This window comes from Heptranchias perlo, chromosome 16, assembly GCF_035084215.1.
Source record: "Heptranchias perlo isolate sHepPer1 chromosome 16, sHepPer1.hap1, whole genome shotgun sequence".
Taxonomy (NCBI): Eukaryota; Metazoa; Chordata; class Chondrichthyes; order Hexanchiformes; family Hexanchidae; genus Heptranchias; species Heptranchias perlo.
In genome coordinates, this window is record NC_090340.1 from 33,813,781 (window position 1) to 33,835,375 (window position 21,595).

A 21,595-nucleotide genomic window follows, 5' to 3' on the forward strand; every position below is an offset into this window, starting at 1 on the left:
AGATGCCAACTCTGGTTGGACGTGTTCCTGGAGGTTTCATCACATGACCTCCTCACCACTGACTGCCCCACCCAGTCAATCAGGCTTTTATCCATCTTCAATATTTTTTATAATTAATAAACGAAACTGTTCAAAGAAAATGAATAAAAACCACTTCTCTTTAATGCCTCTATGATTTTTCTCCTGAGTTGCTCGCAGAAGTGTCCAGGAGATTAATATTTAATTTCTGGAGTCTCCAGGACAATCCTGGAGGGTTGGCAACCCAGTCCCACTTTACAGCAGTGCTGACTGTGTGTAAACTTGGTCAGTGGTGATCAAATGGCTCTCTAGACTTGACTGTCGAAACCTGACACCTGGTGGTTTCAGACACATACTGCAGATCACGGACAGCAGTGTAAATGTGGTCTTCTGCAGTTCAGGTCACTAAAGGTTAAAGTTTAGGGGATCAAGAAGGGAAAAATTTAAAATTTAAGATAAATCTCTCTCTTGTTTGGCTGCCAGCCTTGCTAACTGAAGTTCAACTTCTTTTTGATTTGAACATGTTTTTGATATTACTATTTCTGTTCCATTCATTTTTAAATTTTAACCATTTTTAAAATTGCCTTCATCACAGGGTAACTCAGTATCCCAGGTAGCTGCCACCACTTGTCACAAATTTGGGTTTGCCATCCACACCTTCTTGGGTTCAGTGCTGTCAGTCACTCTTGTTAGTGGAGTCTTGCCCCTTACTTGCCAGAGTTGACTCTTGCTGCCCAGGGGTATAACAATAGTGCCCCCTTGTGATATGAACTGGATATTCATGTCTGTCATAAATGTCTCCACGTCCATCTCCCCACCTTTTCAAAAGTAGACTGAGTAAACACTTGATAAGACAAGGCCCAATATAAATTGTTAAACTCCTCCTCCTTTATTTTGCAGCAAGTGAACACACGGAGCAATAGCTTTCAGACTTGCTTAATTAAATCAGCACAATGTGTCTTCATGCAATAATTCATAATGAATACATTACACTCCGCCACCCCCCCCCACCCCAACCCACCAATCAGTGGGTCATCTTGCTTGACTTAGAAATAACTCCTAACTACCCTCCAGAGCCCAGTGAAAGCTTGTCCTTCTGGCATTCTGTTTCAGAAACATGACTTGACTGCCTGTTTCTCTGTTTTTATCATCGTGTTTGCAGCTAGAAGGGAGGGCCCACCAGAGCACCCTGGACAAACACAATGGATGTGAGGTATTTATCGATTGTTGAGTCAGGCTAATGAATTGATTGTTTCCCCAAAGACTAAAAGAATAACATCGAAGCTTAGTTCACCGTATTCTGTTACTGATATGGTCCATACTGGAAATAATGTGGTTTACCTCCAAAACTTCCTGACCTCTGTCTGATAGGTCAGGAAGTTATGGAGGTAATCCACCATCCTAAACATTCACTCTCTCTCTTCACCACTGGCGCACTATGGCTGCAGTGTGTACTATCCACAGGATACACTGCAGCAACTCACCAAGACTTCTTCGACAGCACCTCCCAAACCCATGACCTCTACCAGCTAGAAGGACAAGGGCAGCAGGCACATGGGAACAACACACCTTCACGTTGCCCTCCAAGTCACACACCATCCTGACTTAGAAATATATCGCCGTTCCTTCATCGCCGCTGGGTCGAAATCCTGGAACTCCCTTCCTAACAGCACTGTGGGAGAACCTTCACCACACGGACTGCAGCGGTTCAAGAAGGCGGCTCACCACCACCTTCTCGAGGGCAATTAGGAATGGGCAGTAAATGCTGGCCTAGCCAGCGACGTCCACAACCCATGAACAAATTTTTAAAAAAAGATAGTGAAATAACACTTGATATATCATGTTACAATCTATAATTAACTATAATTCAAATTGATTAAGTAAGTAGTAAGTTTAAACAGAAGCAGAGAAAACTGTAGATTTCACTCGATTAGATTATAGATCTGTTCCGAAACAATAAAAGTCCAGTAGCCTTTTCTGGTTTTTTACACTACCTTAAACAACTTGCATCGTTGCTGAAATACGCTTATGTGAAAAAGACATAAAAGTCCTCAATTTGCTTCTAATCGTGTGATGGTACAGTGGAAAGGGATCTAGTGCTGGAAAAAGGCTCCGGTTATTGCCTCTCTCAGGTGGGCTCAGAATTGTCAAACATCAACACCAGACCTGAATGTCCAATGCAACAGATTCACATCTCATGGTGGGTTGGAAATCCCAAACAAATAGCTCTGTCTTCTTGTCGCAGGCCAATAATCATGTCTTTTAACAATTACATCTTTCTGGTCATCATAAGATAACTAATATATATGCTAGAATACATCCCGTGAATACAGAATATACACACGGAACTTCCAATATTTGGTTTAATTACGTCTGACTAATTTTTGTCCTTTCTAATCCTTCATATAAATATGCACTGGATTGGATATCTACTATATATGTCTAAGGTTTATAAGATGCCAATTTAGCTTTCAGCTAACAGTCTTGCATCCCCATTGCAGAGTAATTTAATTGTTATACTCTGAGCCAATCAACATATAATACAGTACAACCCAAATGAAATGAGCCAGAGTTATCAAAGACACAGAGATTGTAACTATTACCAACTTAATCAACATACAAGTTAACACAATAAAAATTCTATTAAAATAAAGCTTTGATATTACAGCATTAATATCCTTTAAATTTCCATAGCACCTTAGCCACGGCTGTAAATCCAGCCTTGATGTTTTCCTAAGAGCTATTTCTGCTGGTTGCATGACCAACTCCCAAACAATGAGTCTCATCCATCAGCTTCTCAAGCTGGTTCTGGGATAGTTTAATGGCCTCGGGGATTCTGGACCAGCCGCCTGTAGACGTTTTTGTACCTTTTCTTCCTTTACTTGTGGGGGCTGTTTTTCCCAGAATTCCAGAGTCAGCCCTCCATGTTTTCCTAGAATTCAGTAATATGGTTTGGGGAGCCCGCTATGCTACAATATAGAGCTTGAAATTTTTTACCTGTTAATCCCCTATCCCTAACTGATTAATTGTAGCTTGATCGGGAAGCCAACGTGACTGGTGGCAACTTGTGAACATTAAGATGACAAAGCTTCCGCCTCCCACACCTTGTCTCTGGCCATGTAGAGTTCTCTCCAAGGTAATTAAAGACATTGGAGAAGAAAGTAACTATTTACCTAGCTATGAGCCAGCCATAGGAGATAGCAATCTTGATCCCGATTACATGGCTCTAGGTGGGGTGGGGATGGACTAGTTGGTCTTTTCCTGTCCATCATTTTTCGTATGTTCGTTTACTCCACCAGTATTGGTTACTCCCAGCTATTCAGTAATCAATTAATAGTGATCACCATTCAGGTCAGACACAAGCTTGCATTAAGAATTATTGCATTAAGAATCTAGAGTTGTCTATGATTTGAAACCAGACCGATCTCTGCTCTGACACAGTAATGTCAAGGTAAGGCAATGAGAATTAGCAACTCGGATTTAAAAAACTGGATAGAAGGGAGAAAACAGAGAGTAGGCGTTGAAGGTAGTTTCAGAGTGGTTGGAATTGGGTAGTGATGTCCCACAGTTTCAATTCTGCGACTGTGTTTGTTTGTTGCATCCATCAATGATTTGGATGTAGTGCTAGAGGAAGTGGTGTCCAAATTTGCAGATAATACTAAAATAGGCACAGTACAGAATTCCGTGGACCAAAGGAAGCTGCAAAGATATTGATAGGATGGTGGAAAGAGTAGAAACAGTGGTATCTAGAGTTCATTGTCAGTAAATGTAAGGTAGTACATTTAGGTTTTAAAACAAAAAGTGATAATTATACTTTGGGGAAAGGCTGGGTGATGTGGAAGAGCAGAGGGATTTGGGGATCAGGTTCACCACACAGTAAAAGAACCACCAAGTAGATAAGACCATGAAAACATAAACCAATTGAATATTAGGTACTATGGCAGTATAAAAGTAAAGATGTAATGGTGAATTTATAGACCGTGGTAAGTTCACAGTTGGAGTACTGTGTTCAGATTTGGGTGCACACTATAGGAAGGATGTTGAGGGGATAGGGATGGTATAGCACAGATTCACGCTGATGCTGCCTGGTATGAAGAGTTACAAATATGAAGAAAGACATGCAAAATTGGGGCTGTTTTCCTCAGAACAGAGGAGATTAAGTGATGATTTGATAGAGATTTTTAAAACTATAAAGGGATGGGACAGTATAGATAGAAACGGACTCCATTTCCATTGATTTGAAGGGATTAGAGTGATTAAATAAGATTAAATGAAAGATTAGGACAGAGAACGGGAGAAATTTTTTAAACTGAGGGTTGTGAAGCTCTGGAATGCACTGCTGGAGTTAATGATTGTAGCAGAGACTGCATCAATATTTAAGAATAGGGGGATAAAGGGACATGAGAAAAGGCGGGCATATTGGAATAGGATGACTGCTTGAGTGGAGGATAAACACCATCATGGACTGGATGGGTTAAATGGCCTGTTTCCACTTTGTAACTTCTATATAAACATATGTAAGAACGATATTCCTGTGAAGCCAATGCTTGCTGGGTGCATGTTCAGAGGCAGTAGGAGGCTCCTGTCCTAACAAAAACCCTATCAATGGAAAAAGTAGTGTTGTTTGCACATTTATATACTTTAAACTTACTCACTAATGCAATGTGTAGTGAGGTTTTCTAATATATTGTGCAGTGGAAATAGGTCCCAATCCTTGACGACACCCGCACATTGGTTCTATTTGCAAATTTTAAATGCTATGAAAATACCACAGATGATGTTGCTTTAAGTGCATTAGTTGCATTTAGAGCTCCTTGCCTTGGGCGAGTTTGAGTGCATTGGTAACTGAAAAATATGGAAATGTTCTGACTGCAGCAACTAAAAGTGGAGCCCATTGTCATATGTCATTTATAACAGTATTCAGTATATGCTTGGTACATTGCTAAGACACTTATAAAACTGTCACCACAGCACAAACATACCACTATACTAATACAACACTAGACATTTGTAATTTATAGGTAATAGACTTTAGCTTGTAATGTACAGTAATCTATGTAGTATCTATATATAAATCACATTTATGCTGACTTTCATGTGTAATATGCATTTAAGTGGCCATTTTCTATGTGCTGTTATTACTGAAAACAGAATAAAAGCTTTACTATCAGATAAACCATACTGTTGACTGACTGACTGAATTGTGAATTATAATATGTACTGTGCGAGGATAACATCGCAGCTAATAACTTATTAAATATTACACCCTTTGTAGAATATTCCATTTATTTTCCATTTTATGGAACAAAGAGTGTAATATTTCACAATTTACATATAAACCTGATTATATTTGGTATAATAGCCTATTTTACTGTAGGTTAAATCCCATAGTTGCTAAATAGTCTATCACACCAAATATAATCATTATTGAAAAATAACTAGGATGAAAACATTTTAACCATTTTCAGTTAAAGGTTTTTTTCTTGAACATTTTCCTTGTTCAATAAAAATATATCTGCTAATTTTAAGTCCTGTGTATGTGACTATAGTGAATCTCCGGATGAAAGGAATACAATTTCCTTAGGGAAAATGTCATCTTAATTCAATAAGTGCTGTATGTCTTTGTAATTTGAGCTAATCAATTCAAAAGCATTTAAGAGGGCAAATTAAATAATGTTAAAACAAAGGCCATTAATCATTGCAGGGGGTAACTTCAGATCTGCTTATTTTCACCAACTTAGCTCATTTAATGAGGCGGTTGTGTTTATTACACAGAAATCTTTGGTGCAGTGTACAGTTCTCTAATTGAAATGTGCTGGAGGAGTACAAAAGTTAACAGCATTATCCTGATACTTCCTATACATTAATCATTAAAGCAATTATAATGTCAATATTTTAAAATACATCATTGTATTTTCTGATCTCCCTGTATTATATAGAGTAAACCCTTGCTAATCGCACAACTTCACAACTATACAAAATAGTTTAGGGCACTTTGTTAAGGATATATCATATCCAGCAATCCTATTCAAAATCAGTGTATGTAGATGTTAAATGAGGACACAAACAAATAATGGAATAAGTAAATGTCACCTGGTTCACCCAGTATATTTGTATGATGAAAGTCATTGGGTCAATGTTGCAGACATATTTCAATTCAATCCCTCGGCTTCAATCTATTAGTTACCATATGTTCCGATTATGTTTTCCTTTTTAGAAATCACTCCAGTAAGTTTCTTGACCTAATTGTGTCTATTGCCTTAGCTATCTGTAAATGACTTATACAACATGATGATGTCAAATTATTTTTAATGGAGTCTATCATTGTCGCATTAACAATGTCAGCTGACAACTATTGCATATATGGTTATTTAACATCCTCTTAGAAGTATTTCTTCCAAAATTCTTCATCAGAATTCTTGTGCCTATCATTTCCTTTTTTTTACACTTTACCTCCAATGCAAAAGAACTTATCAATATCTAGTTTGTCAATTCTTCTCACTAAAGTGTCACATGCCCTCCTGCCCAAATTCTGCTTTGATCTAAGGAGAATAACTTGTAGCTGAGCTGTGGAATCAACTTAATTTCTCTTTGTACCTTTTCCAGAGCATGTATGATCAACTGTTAAGTGTAGAGAACATAACTGGATAAAAAATGTTATATTCAATACGTAATCAAAATTGAGGATTATCTTTGCTTTAAATTCGATGGCTCTGATATTTCTCCTAGCTGCACTTTATTTGCACTTGAGAAATGTCATTTTCTCTTTTTTTAAAAACAAAACCATTTTCCTCCTTAGATGGGATTAAAACCATTCAGCTAGGCATCCAGACATGAAAACAGAAAATGTTGGAAACACTCAGCAGGTCAGGCAGGCAACATCGGTAAAGAAGGGTTATACTGAAATGTTGACCTTGTTTACAGAGGTTTACAGAGGTTGTTTACAGAGGTTGCCTGATCTGTGTGTTCTGTGCACTTGCTGTTTTTGTTTCAGATTTCCAGTATCTGCAGCATTTTGGTTTGTGAGCCATCTAGATATCGTCTCCAGGGCTTGATTCTCTCTACAACTTGGAAGTAGGTAGAAAATGTTAGCTTTGATTTGGGAACCAGAGTTGAGTGATACATTTTTTTTCAACAATAAATAGCAAAACATATGTTTTGAAAAGGACAATATTGTAACTAGTGAATCTAAAAAGTCTTGAAATATTTCTTTAGTCTCACTAAAGAGCATATGTATTTCAGTACACCATATATGCCTATTTGCACCTTCGGCCCATTATTAAAATCCTCATCTCCCCCTTTCAGAGCCTCAGAGAAAATTCCTACAAGTAGAAGTGCCGCCCTCCTCCCTTCATGCTATTTGTCTCATGGTGTCATCTTGCTTTCATTTGCTCATTTTGGTCAAAAGTTAAGGAAATAAACTGCGCTTAATGGGGATGTATAAAATCTGACCAACAGCAGAAATTGAAAATTATGCATACAGTTAAATGTAAGAAAATACTGTTTCAGCGTTTATAAAGTTTTAAAATACATTTTAAATATTTGACAGCCTACATAACATGTGAGGTAGTTTTTTTTTATTCGTTCATGGGATGTGGGCCTCGCTGGCGAGGCCGGCATTTATTGCCCATCCCTAATTGCCCTTGAGAAGGTGGTGGTGAGCCGCCGCCTTGAACCGCTACAGTCCGTGTGGTGACTGTTCTCCCACAGTGCTGTTAGGAAGGGAGTTCCAGGATTTTGACCCAGCGACGAGGAAGGAACGGCGGTATATTTCCAAGTCGGGATGGTGTGTGACTTGGACGGGAACGTGCAGGTGGTGTTGTTCCCATGTACCTGCTGCTCTTGTCCTTCTTGGTGGTAGTGATCACGGGTTTGGGAGGTGCATTTGCTTTTCTTGTGCCTTCAGGAACTGCTCCCCCTCCAAATCCGGGAGTTCTATTCAAACCTCCAAAGAAATTCTCATCATGGCCACTTTGGTTGCTGCAAGCAAACTAACAGCTGGGAGCAAATGAGAAATGAATTTGGAAATAAAAATCTCAGTGGGGAGGGGAGAAGTTAATGCTAACAAGCAATAACAAAAATTAATGCAGCAATAAAATTGCAGATAAAGCAATCTCCTAAATGTCTTTTTTTAATAAAAGGCCTAGTTTCTGGGAGTAATCACCTTAAACGGTGAGCATTACTTTCTAAGTTTTTCATTTTCAAAATGTAGTTAAAATTTGCTTGCCAACCAAAATTTGAAAGTAATGACCATCTTTTAAGATGCCTACTCCCAGAAACTCTGTTGTGCCTACTTTAACTGGGTGAGCAGCGCACTGAGGAAATAGAGAGAGTGCCGCAAAATCCAACAATTTGGAACTTTAATGAGGCCTGCGCTGTACATTAGTGCGGCCTCAAAATTGATCGCTTTTTATTGCAATGCAAAATATAACCCTCTATTAATCATGTCACTGGCAAAACTCACAAAATACACCCTGAGAAAAGATTGTGAAGGGGAAACTTCTGTGTAATAATGACATCTAATTTCAGAAGCCGTCTAGCTAAGGTGGAGCAATCGATAAAATGCAAATCCTTCCTACCTCTGAGGGGTTTGATCATTATATATTTGCCCCTACTTTGTGGTTGCCCACTTCATCTTCCCACTTCTGTTATTCCAGTGTCCTTATTATACGGTATAGTTAAATACACATAACACGGGAGATTGCAGCCTTCAAAATGCATGCATGCATGGATATGTAATACTCAGGAGATTTGAGCCTCACTTCTATCTCCTTGATCCAAACTTATTATACACAGAACTCAAGAGGGTTAAAATATACATCCCATAATGCAACCCTGAGGAGAGCTGATATTTGCTCACATGTGATTGATGTCTGTAACCGTTAGTGAGCATTAAGCTATGGATTTGCAAAGGAAGCTTATAAGAAAAGTTACATGACCAAAATCTTACTATCTTTCAAAATCCATGAAAAGTGTTTTTTTTTCCCTCAAAGAACAGGTTAAAAACAATAATGGTCCTTATTTTATTATACGTGAATTGGCCCAGTCTGAACTATTGACAAAATGATAGTAAGTCTTGCATTTAATCCAAAAGCAAATAAAATCTAGAATGGATAACAGAAACCCTTTGGAAGATCTAACAAGGGAGAATATTATGTAGAGATTCATCATTTATTTGAAATAATAGTTTTGTGAGACTATTATCTGGGATGCACTCTGCAAGATAATAGAGAATCATATAAATAAAACTGGGTTTAATGTAATCTATTTTTACCTATGGGTGGTTTAGTTTACATCAATGAAAGCATCATCCAAAACCTTTTAAATAATCTACTCTTTCATCTACAATCTCTCGTACGATACTTCTTGTTGGAGTGTTATTATCCCTGCATATCTTTTATGATTTTACACTGATCGTAGAAACACATTTATAGCTTCAACAACAGTAACTTATACTGAAAATTCAGTTCCATTAGAGATGTTTGTTGTCTACTGTATACCACACCCAGCTATTTTCTGAAGTATAGGATATGGAAAAGTGACGAACTGCAGTAGTAATAGTATTCATAATCATTTCAACAAATCTTGCAGTATACTGAAAAGTTCCAAATTGTGAATAGTATTTGAAGAGGGGGAAAAAATTCTTTTATGGACTCTGTTTCAGTTTATTCCACAGGACCAAATCAGATTTTAAAAAAACATGTTAACCATAATTGTTCTGATAAACAGGTCTGACCTATTGTAATTGTTTGTCCTGGTATTGTGAAATCCCTTACATCAGGGGCAAGCTGTAATTGTGTAATAAAACTCCACAGGGTGACTTGCTCTTCAGTGGAGCAATCTATATCTGATTCTGGCTTGCAAATGATTTATTAATAAACTATTTGTTGCATGGCTATCACTAAAATGTTGATTTGGAATAGTGGAATGTTTTTCTTTGCACAATAAATATTCTCACAGTTTGAAATATAAGACTGTGTCCTCAACAGTCTTTATATAATGGCTAGGATTCCTGTATTGACTTTGAAAGTGAATATTAAACAGAGATTCTTGTATGATTCAGTAGCATACAGTCAAATAGTCCCTGACTATCCAATCTAAAACAGCTTAGCCTTCATTATGATGTAAATAGTGATCCATCTGATTGCTAGTAATTTGTTCAGGCAGACCCACATTGACTAGATTCCTTTGAACGGTGATTGAATCTATACGGCAGCTGTATGTTTATGCTGCAAAGCCAATCTGATGAAATGCATACAGGAGCAGCTAAAAGATAGCTGGGCCATTTTTCTCATACAATTACTGTCTTCCTTCATAGTTGTAATGTATGTGTGTTATATACAATGATAATGATACTGGCTTAGCAACCCAGCGCTTTGGAAGTTCAAATCCCACCGCAGCAAGTAGTGAAAATGTATTCAATAAAGCTGGTTATTTGTGGGTTAGCACCAGAAAAAATGACTATGAAAGCTGCTGTTCTGTCATGAAAATCCAATTGGTTCACTAATGTCCTACAGCCAAGAAAATCTTCCATCCCAATTCAGTCTGGCCCAACCTTTTAAATAATCTACTCTTTCGTCTACAATCTCTCATACGATACTTCTTGTCAGAGTGTTATTATCCCTACATATCTTTTATGACTTTACACTGATCGTAGAAACACATTTATAGCTTCAACCACAACAACAGTAACTTATATCTAATGGAACTGAATTTTTAGTATGTTTGTTGCCTACTGTATTTCACACCTAGCTATAGTAGTATAGGATATGGAAAAGTGACGAACTGCAGTAGTATTAGTATTCTTAAGCATTTCAACAAATCTTGCAGTATACTGAAAAGTTCCAAATCGTGAGTAGTATTTGAAGAGGGAAAAAAAAATCAAGTACGGACTCTGCTTCAGTTCATTCCATAGATCGGATTTAAATACAGACACTGTTTGACTCTTAATGTAAGGAATCTTACAACAGCAGCTTTCATGGTCCAACTGTTTTATTTGAAAATCACAAGCTTTCGGAGGCTTTCTCCTTCGTCAGGTGAGTGTGGGATTCCATGGAAGGTTACCGCGGTAACCTTCCATGGAATCCCACACTCCCCTGACAAAGGAGAAAGCCTCCGAAAGCTTGTGATTTTCAAATAAAACAGTTGGACCATAACCTGGTGTTGTAAGATTCCTTACATTTGTCAACCCCAGTCCATCACCGGCATCTCCACATCATAACTCTTAATGCCCTCTGACATGGCCTAGCCAGCCACTCAATTGTGCAAATAAACACTATGCAAGAAGAAGGCCTACCACCACCTCCTTCGACAACTAGGGATGGCCATTATCGCCCACATCCCAAGGATATGATGTTGATCTGTTCTTGGGACTGAGATCCTTCTGTCTACATGATGACTGTTCAGGTGGCTTGAGTCTGCTGCTATTGGCATTGGAAACAATTGGGAAAATTACCAGTGCTACTTGAAGATGATTATGTTCCAAAAACATTGCGGCTTTTGGTGGTAGAGGGTGCAGGGGAGGGAGATGCTGTCAAAGTAACCTTAGTCTGTTACTGCGATGCATCTTGTAGATCTTGCACCAAACAAGTGAACTGCTTTGTCCTGGATGGTGATGAGCTTCTTGAGTTGTCGCAGCTGCATGCATCCAGGTGAGTGGTGAGTATTTCACCACACTCCTGACTTGAGCCTTATAGATGGTGGAGAGGCTTTGAGGGGTCAGGAGGTGAGCCACTCACCACGGAGTATCCAGCACCTGGCTTATTCTTGTGGTCATGGAGAGAGAAAATAATTTTAAAACCTCCAGTCAAGTAAAACTTTTAAAAAATCTCCCTAGAGAACCGCCATTTAGGCCTCAAACTTACTCAGCTGACCTTGGACACGGGCTTTTAATCTGTGAATAGCTACACACAATCAGTATCTTTGGTATCCTTCATGGGCATGAATGGCCAGAGGTGTCAGTGCCTTAAAATCATTACTGCTTTTTACTCCTCTGATACTGAATATTTAAGTTGCTGATATCTCTCCATTGGCTTCCAAGACCATGAAGATGCTGATTGGTGATAGTGATTGTATGAACCAATTCACTAAGGCAACCTGTAACTCAGCAGTATTCAAAACGTGGGCTATGAGCCATACGAGGTCGCTGAACCCTAGACATCCTCACAGACTCCAAACAACTCGGTCCTATTTCACTGATTTGTCTTAAGAAGATTCTTAACATTGTTTCTTCATCAGTGGATGAATCCTAAACCAGAGCACCAAGATCTGTTAGCATCAGCAACTTGAGATATATGTAAATTAATGGGAACATGGATATACACTAAGTATGGCGCAACGACTTCTTGATAAGCACCAATGTGGCCCACAAGACAAAGTTTGGACTTTCCTGCTGTAGCTGAAGTGAATTGAGTGGTTTGGGACTTTTCCTAACAGCTCTCCAGGGTTCTAAAAAATCAAACTTCCCCTATCAGGAGACAAGACTCTTTTGGTAAGTCAGCTGGGATTAGGGCTGCTGTGCCCTTGATTAGACTCAGCCTTAATATCCCTTTTTTCCCTTCTATTTCTTTGAACCTATTTGATTTTTTTAAAGCAGTAAGCTGGGCTGGTGACCTCATCAAAATCACAAGTTTGGAAGAGTGACTGAGCCTACTGATTTGGCAAAGGTGAAACCAGTGGAGACAGAGGTTGGAATTTTCCATCACATTTATAAATAATGTTGGGGGAGAAGGAAGAGAGAAATTCTGCTATAAGATATTAGCCCTGACTTTCTGACAATGAAGGAAAAAATGGAATTGAGCTATCCTAATGTGCAGACTCATCTGCAGCACAGATGATTGGGCCTGGCCAGTTTTATGATAGGAGTCCCTCCCCTCAATTCCATAGGGTACAGGCACAGGAAAAGCTAACCCAAAGAGTTTGGTCTTAACACGCTTGGTTGGGAATGGAAAATCCCCAGCAGCAGCTGTGAAAGGCTGTATCTAGCCATTGAAGTTGGGGCGGGGACAGAAAAGTGGAGAAATTGATCACAGTGAAGATATGTTGGCACTTCTCCCTTTTATGCGGAAGAGTTGGAAGTCTTGTTGCAAGAGGCTATCGGGAGGAAGGTGAAAGGCAAGTATGCTCCTCACTCTTGACCCTTCTGGGAGGTACCCCATTTCAAGCATTGTACACAACCATTGCACTGTTTTACACACACTTTTTTTATTGTGCCAAAGCTAGATTGCACACTGCAGGGGGAGGTGGCAGATGTGGAACATCAAACAGATGCTCAGGCTTCCAGCCCAAGGCCCTTGTCTGTTGTTGGGGTATAATGCAATGGGATCAGCAACAAGGGATGCAAAGGCTAATCCGGTCTCGTAAAAACAATTGCTTCTCCTCACCTCGTGTTTCTGCTTCCAAAAATCTAGCCACCGTGGAATTTCTGATGCCAGCATGGCTGTTTCCTGGATAATGGCCACTGACTTGCATAATATTTCTGTGCCCAGATACCACCAGAAAATTAATTGAGTGCAAGTTCTTTCTTTGCATGTAGGCCATAGGGATGATGTCCACATGAGTGCCTTCTGCAGCACTTTGGAAGCACAGCATCGGTTATTGCCTGATGTGGTACATGTCCCAAGGCTCTTGAAAACTTCATGACATATTAACCTTCATTGCTATGGGAAGAGCTGATCCTATTCCTAATGTTGTCCAGATTATCCTGCAGGAGATGGTACAACTGTGTGACATCCTGACTTATGAAGCAGAGGCAGTGAGGATGGGTGTCCTCTGGAATGTCGAGGTACACGGGTGCTGATATAGTGGCTGGCATGGATAGAACACCTCCGATGTCATTGCGCCTGCATATGGTGGCCCTTCATGAATTTCTCTTCCTCACTGAAGCGTCCAGCATGTTTGAAAATCAATACGGAATGCCCATTGTCACTAAGTGACAGGCACAATTTAGAAGCAAAACACTGGCAGGAGAAAAAAAACGCAAAGTGCAAAAATGGCAGACTGCCCAGCAAAACAATTAATGTGTGGAGTAAAATGCATATTACCAAAAAAAAATTGAAAACAAAACCTAAAACACTAACAACCAATGAGACATGTAAAAAGGTAGCTTCAGCAAGCCAGGCCCCAGGATCCCTGATGTGCTCCCTTCAACCAGGTGAGCAGCTTGCCATGACCTTGCTTGTAACTGGGAATTCTGACAAGGGATTGCATGCAAATCATTATTCAATGATACGGAGGCCTGCACACGGCCTCGTTCTCACACCACAAACATTGGTTGGGAGTTTGGACGCACGTAGCTGCTTCCTGTTATAAATTGGATAGCCAGGTGGTGACGGATAGAATACTAGATCCTAGTCTTCAGTTGCTTCCAAGCCTTTATTCACAGCTCCACATTTACACCCACACCACAACCTAGATCAGCTCTCTTTATAAATAGATACGAGAGTTCTCAATTGATACGCACCACCTGAATACAATTAACATTAATTGATATAAATCACATGGATACAATTAACACCTGTGAGACTCAACGCTGCTGGTGGAACCTTGGAAAGTTAATTCCATGAACTTGGGAAGCTTAAGTTGCAACTTATGTGCTGCTTTAGTTCCATCACAGGCTCACTACCCTCCCCCAGCAACTCACCCAATAATGTTTCTTCAATAAGGGAAATACAGAAATGGACGAAAAGGATATTGAAATTAATTGTAACACTGATTTATTTTTTAAAAACTAACAGTACAATGGTAACACTTTTTAAGATAGCAGGTAAAATTGGTAAGACCTAAAGGATACATGAGCAAGATACACATGGCTCCAACTGAGGACAGACTTTATTTTTCATTGTGATCTTCATCCTCCGAACACCAATGGAGCTATTAATAGCAAAGGAGTGTATATATTTGGGAGTAATGATAATGTCCACTGAAGGAAAAGATGGGATGATCTTCCACTTGTGTTCAGAAGAATGCATAAGCAGGTATTTCTTGTACTTAAAAAAAAAAAGAAGGTAATCCTGTCGTGAGAGTGAAAGTTTATCTACATCTCTGTGGAGGCGTTTAATTGTATTCAAATACTATGGCTATTTTTACCTTCCTAGACCTGAGCTGATAATTTGGCTGTAAATAAAAGAAAGGGATCTCATTTTATGTGGTGCACCGGAGTATTAATAAGTTCACAGCATGCTGTTTGCTTGATGACAACGATTTTTTGCCTTTATGGTACTTGTTTACTAAGCAGTCCAGATCTAAACAACAGCTATCAGCATGTGAAATAAGATCCATTAGATAAACAGAAGATTAATGAGATCTTGTTCTACGTGCAGAAGCATAAAGCTCAGAGAAGTGCTTTGTTGTACCTTGCATGACTAATGTGATAATATATTGTACACCAGGGTATCCTGCAGTTTTTTTTCTTTTACCACCCATTGTTACCGATTTTGTTTTTAGTGTCAAATTCCACATTCATGTATCACAACTTGTGCAGCTGTTCCATTTATCCAGCACACACCTCTCGATTGGTCATCAGTTCGGAATATAGATCTCAAGATTTGTATTGTTGCTTGTATCTTATGACGAGCGATTCTCGAGATTTAAAAACACTAAGAAAGCAAAAAGAATTGGTTGACTTTGACTGATAGAACATACACTTATCTACAACAGTACCAACACGTTATTGAAAGGAAGTTTCTGCTTTAAAAAGAACAAGTAGAATATTGGTGACTGGTAAAATAATTGAATGCATCCAGACACCATAATCAGCACAAAAGGCTGCTTGTCACTTTGTAATTCCTTTCTTCGGTTCATTTTTATAATTCTTGTTTTGTTTCATCCCCATTTCTTCCTGTTCACCCCATTTCTCCACCCACACTGTCTTCCTCAGTTGTAGAAATCTCTGTAGTCCCTCTCTATACTGTCCGCTGAGCTACAAGGTGGATGTAAGTGATGGAGGAAGGGATCCCACCTGGTCAATATTCAATTTGTTTTCCCCCCAGGCCCCTGAGTGAAAGTCTCAATGCAACTGGGATTTTGACTCTGAGGGTGCAATTCTTCCCATTGGTAATTTTGAATGAGGAAGTCAGCAGGAGTACAAAATGGAACTTTCTGTTTTGTAACCATGCCAACTTTTGTGGTAAAAATATCTAGAGGAGGAATTTGACCCACAAAGCTCCTATTCAAGTGCTTAACATTTGAGCATTGTGATTCTTCAAACAATATTTTATTACTTTTGTTGACTGAGATTTTCTTTTGAGACATGAGCTTGAACTCAATACAACCAATGAGACTATCAAAAAGTCTGCACAAAAGCCCAACCCCCCCACCCCACACATTTTATGCTGTTAACGCCCTTCGCTACCATTCCTCCCTCTGACTCTCTCAGTTCACTGTTTACTTGTTTATGATTCTACTCTAGCTTTGGTGTAATACCTTGTTAAGAACCACACATTTTCATATTTTTTATCAAATCATCCAAATGGCCCTGCTTCTTTGTGCCAGTGTTTTCTGATTTAACTATCTAATAGTAAATTGACCGAACCTTGCATTTCCAGCCCTGTAACACTTTTAAAAAAAAATCCAGTATTAAGGCTACCACCGTGAACTTAATCTGCATTTTTCCAATTCGCAATTTAATTGGGAATAATGCAACATCACAATTTATGCTGAGATAAATTGAATGTCTACATATAAACCCAGGATCCCTACAGTAAAGTGCTGGAAAGTATGAGAATTGGACAGCTCCACATGATCTGGAGAAGACTTACTCCTGCATTTACACATCTCCAGCAGTTCCTGCTTTCCAGTGGCATTGCACAGTTGTGCATGCTACATGCAACATTTTAATCTGAAACATCTTTAGTTGGACATTGGCGCATGCTTTTTACAGGACACTGCAAGGCCTCAAGTTAAGTCATTTTAATTGTAAGGTATACATTCATAAACATGTGCAATACCAGTAGAAAGTCCTAACGGTCTATTCATCTGTGTTTAGTGCTGCTTTGAGGATTGTTCCGGTATAAAATTGGGTTTGGGAAAATCAATGACTTTTTTAATCATGAGTGACTTGTGCAGAATTACGACAGCAAGAAAGCAGGGGTAGAGGAAGGGGAAAGTCAATGAAAATTGTCAGACCTGGTCTTAATCAGCTGACTGAAGGATAAGATTTTAGAGTATCTTGATAGAACATTTTCTTTGGTCAGCCAAGAATCCTTACCATGTGAAGACTCTTCAAACCAACTACTGAGAAATCTATGCAAGTAGAATTTCCATTTGGCTGATTCAGAGTGCACAAACTCTCCCCATCGGGACTCAACTCGTTTACCTAAGACCAGCAGCCTTGGCTGCAGGATGACAAACTGAACAAATAGTGCTGGCAAGTGAACAGTACAGAGCAGTTTTCAACCCACAGCATAGGTACATAGGCCCTTGCCTGCTTTCTTTTAGTGCAGGAGGAGATCATGCTTAAGGAAAGTAGAGGAGACAGGAGCACATAACTCTCAACAAACTATCATAGGTGGCAGGTCTAATACAATAAAGCCAGTTATCTGGACATGATAAGAGAAGTGGAGTATGATGTGATTCAGGCTTAGGGTCAGCAAGGAGTCTTGTGACTGATACTTGGGTAATTTTAATCCCCAAGAATGGGTGGGTTGGGGCGGGTGGGCCAGTAAAATTAGTTGATTTTTGGAGCGGGACTGCATCCCAGTTCCAACGCGCCCTCTTTAACCCAGGTGCGTTTGGATGCGCACGCGCAACAGAAACCCGGAAGTCCCGTCCCCACTTAAAGCTGGCGGGCCAATGCTTAAAGGGACAATGTACCTCACTGATAGTTTAGGCACTTAACTTTTTGTATATTATAAATGTCAAACAAATTTAGCCTCACCTGTTCAGGTTTCCCACTGCTTCTGATTCATGTCAGGTGAAAGCAGGCAGGAAGGGCTGGACCATGAGGTGAGTGCCTTTTATTGCGCTGCTTGTGGACCAGGAAGAGCAAGAGTGCCTTATCGAGGCCCAACAAGCTCACCTGACCCCTGTGATTGGCTGACCCCTCCCCCCCCCCCCCCCCCGATGGTGGACTCCCCGATCTTCAAAGGTCCACAATCTCTCTCTCACTCCTCCTCCCTCTCCAATTCACGGTTCCTTTCCCTTCCGACAGGCAACCAGACTGTCAATCTGTATGCCTGGCATGTGGGAAACCCAGAAGCACAAATACTTACCTTCAATTAAGTTATGATCTTAGATTGTGACGCACTCATTTGACTTCTGGGTTCCCCATATGAATATTTACGGACGCGCTGGGTTCCAGGCTCCGAGCTAAAATCACGGCCCTAGTGTCACCTGGTCCATAAAGACCTGTACGGACAGTCAATCATTTGCACTATACAGTTACTCACCATGAAGGCCATCACCACTCTCCGCTACTATGCCACAAAGACTTCCCAGACACTCGAAGGGCATCATGAATCACCATTGATTTAATGCGCTGCTCCATTAAGGAAATAACCGAAGTTTTTGATGAAACAGGGCTATCTACAAGCACTGCAGCTACAACCAACATCAGTTGCAGCTAAAGCTTTTCTAAGTTGCTGGTTTTTCCAAAATGCAGAATTTCACTGACTTTGGCACTTCAATAGTTACCTGTGTAATCAACAATTTATGGTACAGCTTAATAGGAAGGGCGGTTATTTCATCAATATGCAAATGGATACAACCTCTACCAGAAAATAATCCAAATCAGCATATGCTTCCCAGAGCGATGCATGATTCTTTCATTCTGAGGCAATTGCATGTCATAGTTCTTTGAGAAGGAAGAATGGATAGCTTGCTGCTTAGAGAATTGGGCTGTGTACAACTGTGCATTCTATTTAATCTGTAAATATATGGTTACTGATAGAACCCTTTTAATGTTTGCATCTTATTAAATCTCATTTGCTTTCAGCTGCATCTTTGCCAGGAGTTACAAAGATATGCACAAAGTTAGCAACTTAGCCTTACTGTGCTGAGTCGTACTGCTAGTACATTTTCAGCAGTAGAAGGGCTATCCTGCAATCAATGTACAATACTAGTACAGAAATATCTTTCAGGAAAAGAATCAGTAGAAAGAAATGGATACAGAATGAAAAAAATGAGCGGATTCTCCCCTGCTTCCTATCCCAAAAAGTATAAATTTTGTAGCAAAAATCACAAAAAACTGGAGTGGAAGTCAATACGGCAAGATGGAGAAGGGAAAAAATGATCACTTGTTCCAGTAACTCCATTGGAAAGTGCACGTGGACATTGGGTAAGGGTGCCTGGGCTCTCATAAAAGTTACAGGTGTTTCTTGTTTGTGGAGGTGAGCATAGTGTTTATCTAACTCGCATATGGCTCTGGGTTGGTGCAGAGTGGAGGAATGCTGTTTGGGCTTGACAGGACTTCTATGAAGCAACCCAAAACTGGCCTTAAAAATGCCAGGACTGCTGCCTTTCTCTGCCTGCAGTTGCAGAGACAAAGAAGAGGTGAGAATAGAAGAATTAAATAAAAGATAAGAGAAAAGAAGTAAACAAGCAAGGAGATGGAAAAGGAGGTGTGACAGAGGCCCCGGGGACAGTGAGAGAGTCAAACGTGAAGGAGGTGGAAATTGTATGGTTCAATGACTCCAAATAGATTGGGGAGTTGAACATTGTGTTTAATCATAATTCTTCCTGACTCAAAAGTCATGATGTGGAGATGCCGGTGATGGACTGGGGTGGACAAATGTAAGGAATCTTACAACACCAGGTTATCGTCCAACAGTTTTATTTGAAAATCACAAGCTTTCGGAGCTTACCTCCTTCGTCAGGTGAGTGAGTGAAGGGTTCTAAAATCGCATCGCATATATTAGGCTGGGAGACAATCACAGCAATCAAAGGTGTCGTTGGTGTTCAGACAGGTTAACCACGGAAAACATTACATCCCAGTATACTGAATACACAATAGGTCAGATTACACAGACAGAGAGAGAAAGAGACCAGAGAGACCCGAAGGGAGAGAGAGAATGTCCAGTTGTATTAAAAACAGATAACTTGCGTGTTTAAAAAAAAAAAGTTATCTGTTTTTAATACAACTGGACATTCTCTCTCTCTCTCTCTCTCTCGGCGCTCTCTCTCGGCTCTCTCTCTCTCGGCTCTCTCTCTCTCTCTCTCGGCTCTCTCTCTCTCTCGGCTCTCTCTCTCTCGGCTCTCTCTCTCTCGGCTCTCTCTCTCTCTCTCTCTCTCTCGGCTCTCTCTCTCTCTCTCTCGGCTCTCTCTCTCTCTCTCTCTCTCGGCGCGCTCTCTCTCTCGGCACGCTCTCTCTCTCTCTCTCTCGTCGGCGCGCGCTCTCTCTCTCCTCTCTCTCTCTCTCTCTCTCGGCGCGCTCTCTCTCTCTCTCGGCGCGCTCTCTCTCTCTCTTCGGCGCGCTCTCTCTCTCTCTCCTCGGCGCGCTCTCTCTCTCGGCTCGCGCTCTCTCTCTCTCTCGGCGCGCTCTCTCTCTCTCTCTCTCTCTCTCTCTCTCGGCGCTCTCTCTCTCTCTCTCTCTCTCGGCGCTCTCTCTCTCTCTCTCTCTCGGCGCTCTCTCTCTCTCTCTCTCTCGGGCGCTCTCTCCCTCTCTCTCTCGGCGCGCTCTCTCTCTCTCCTCGGCGCTCTCTCTCTCTCGGGCGCTCTCTCTCCCTCTCTCTCTCTCTCTCTCTCTCTCGGCGCTCTCTCTCCCTCTCTCGGCGCTCTCTCTCCCTCTCTCTCTCTCTCCTCTCGGCTCTCTCTCCTCTCGGCGCTCTCTCTCTCTCTCTCTCTCTCTCTCTCTCGGCTCTCTCTCTCTCGGCGCGCTCGCTCTCTCTCTCTCTCTCTCGGGCGCGCTCTCTCTCTCTCTCTCTCGGCGCGCGTCTCTCTCTCTCTCTCTCTCGGCGCTCTCTCTCTCTCTCTCTCTCTCTCGGCGCTCTCTCTCTCTCTCGGCGCTCTCTCTCTCTCGGCGCTCTCTCTCTCTCGGCGCTCTCTCTCTCTCTCTTCTCGGCGCTCGCTCTCTCTCTCTTTCTCTCGGCGCTCTCTCTCTCTCTCTCTCGGCGCTCTCTCTCTCTCTCTCTCTCTCTCGGCGCTCTCTCTCGGCGCTCTCTCTCTCTCTCTCGGCGCGCGCTCTCTCTCTCTCTCTCTCTCTCTCGGCGCTCTCTCTCTCTCTCTCTCTCTCTCTCGGCGCTCTCTCGCGCTCTCTCTCGGCGCTCTCTCGCGCTCTCTCTCTCTCTCTCTCTCTCGGCGCTCTCTCTCTCTCGCTCTCTCTCGGCGCTCTCTCTCTCTCTCTCTCTCGGCGCTCTCTCTCTCTCGGCGCTCTCTCTCTCTCTCTCTCGGCGCTCGCTCTCTCTCTCTCTCTCTCGGCGCTCTCTCTCTCTCTCTCTCTCTCGGCGCTCTCTCTCTCTCTCTCTCTCTCTCTCTCGGCGCTCTCTCTCGGCGCTCTCTCTCTCTCTCTCTCGGCGCGCGCAGCTCTCTCTCTCTCTCTCTCTCTCTCGGCGCGCAGCTCTCTCTCTCTCTCTCTCTCTCGGCGCTCTCTCGCCGCTCTCTCTCTCTCTCTCTCTCGGCGCTCTCTCTCTCTCTCTCTCTCTCT

The 21,595-nt window shown here is 41.2% G+C and overlaps 1 protein-coding gene across 7 annotated transcripts in view; it reads left to right on the forward strand.

The window, feature by feature from the left end:
• The window catches only part of LOC137333656 (uncharacterized), a 430,358-nt gene that overhangs the window by 38,842 nt on the left and 369,921 nt on the right, over positions 1-21,595 (forward strand). Inside the window, exon 1 of one of the 7 annotated variants that reach the window (XM_067997917.1) lies at positions 7,011-7,092. The exons of the other annotated variants lie outside the window; for them this stretch is intronic. The gene's annotated coding sequence lies outside the window, so the exon portion shown is untranslated. Of the gene's footprint in view, positions 1-7,010; positions 7,093-21,595 lie in introns of those variants that run through there. 7 annotated transcript variants of the gene reach the window in all.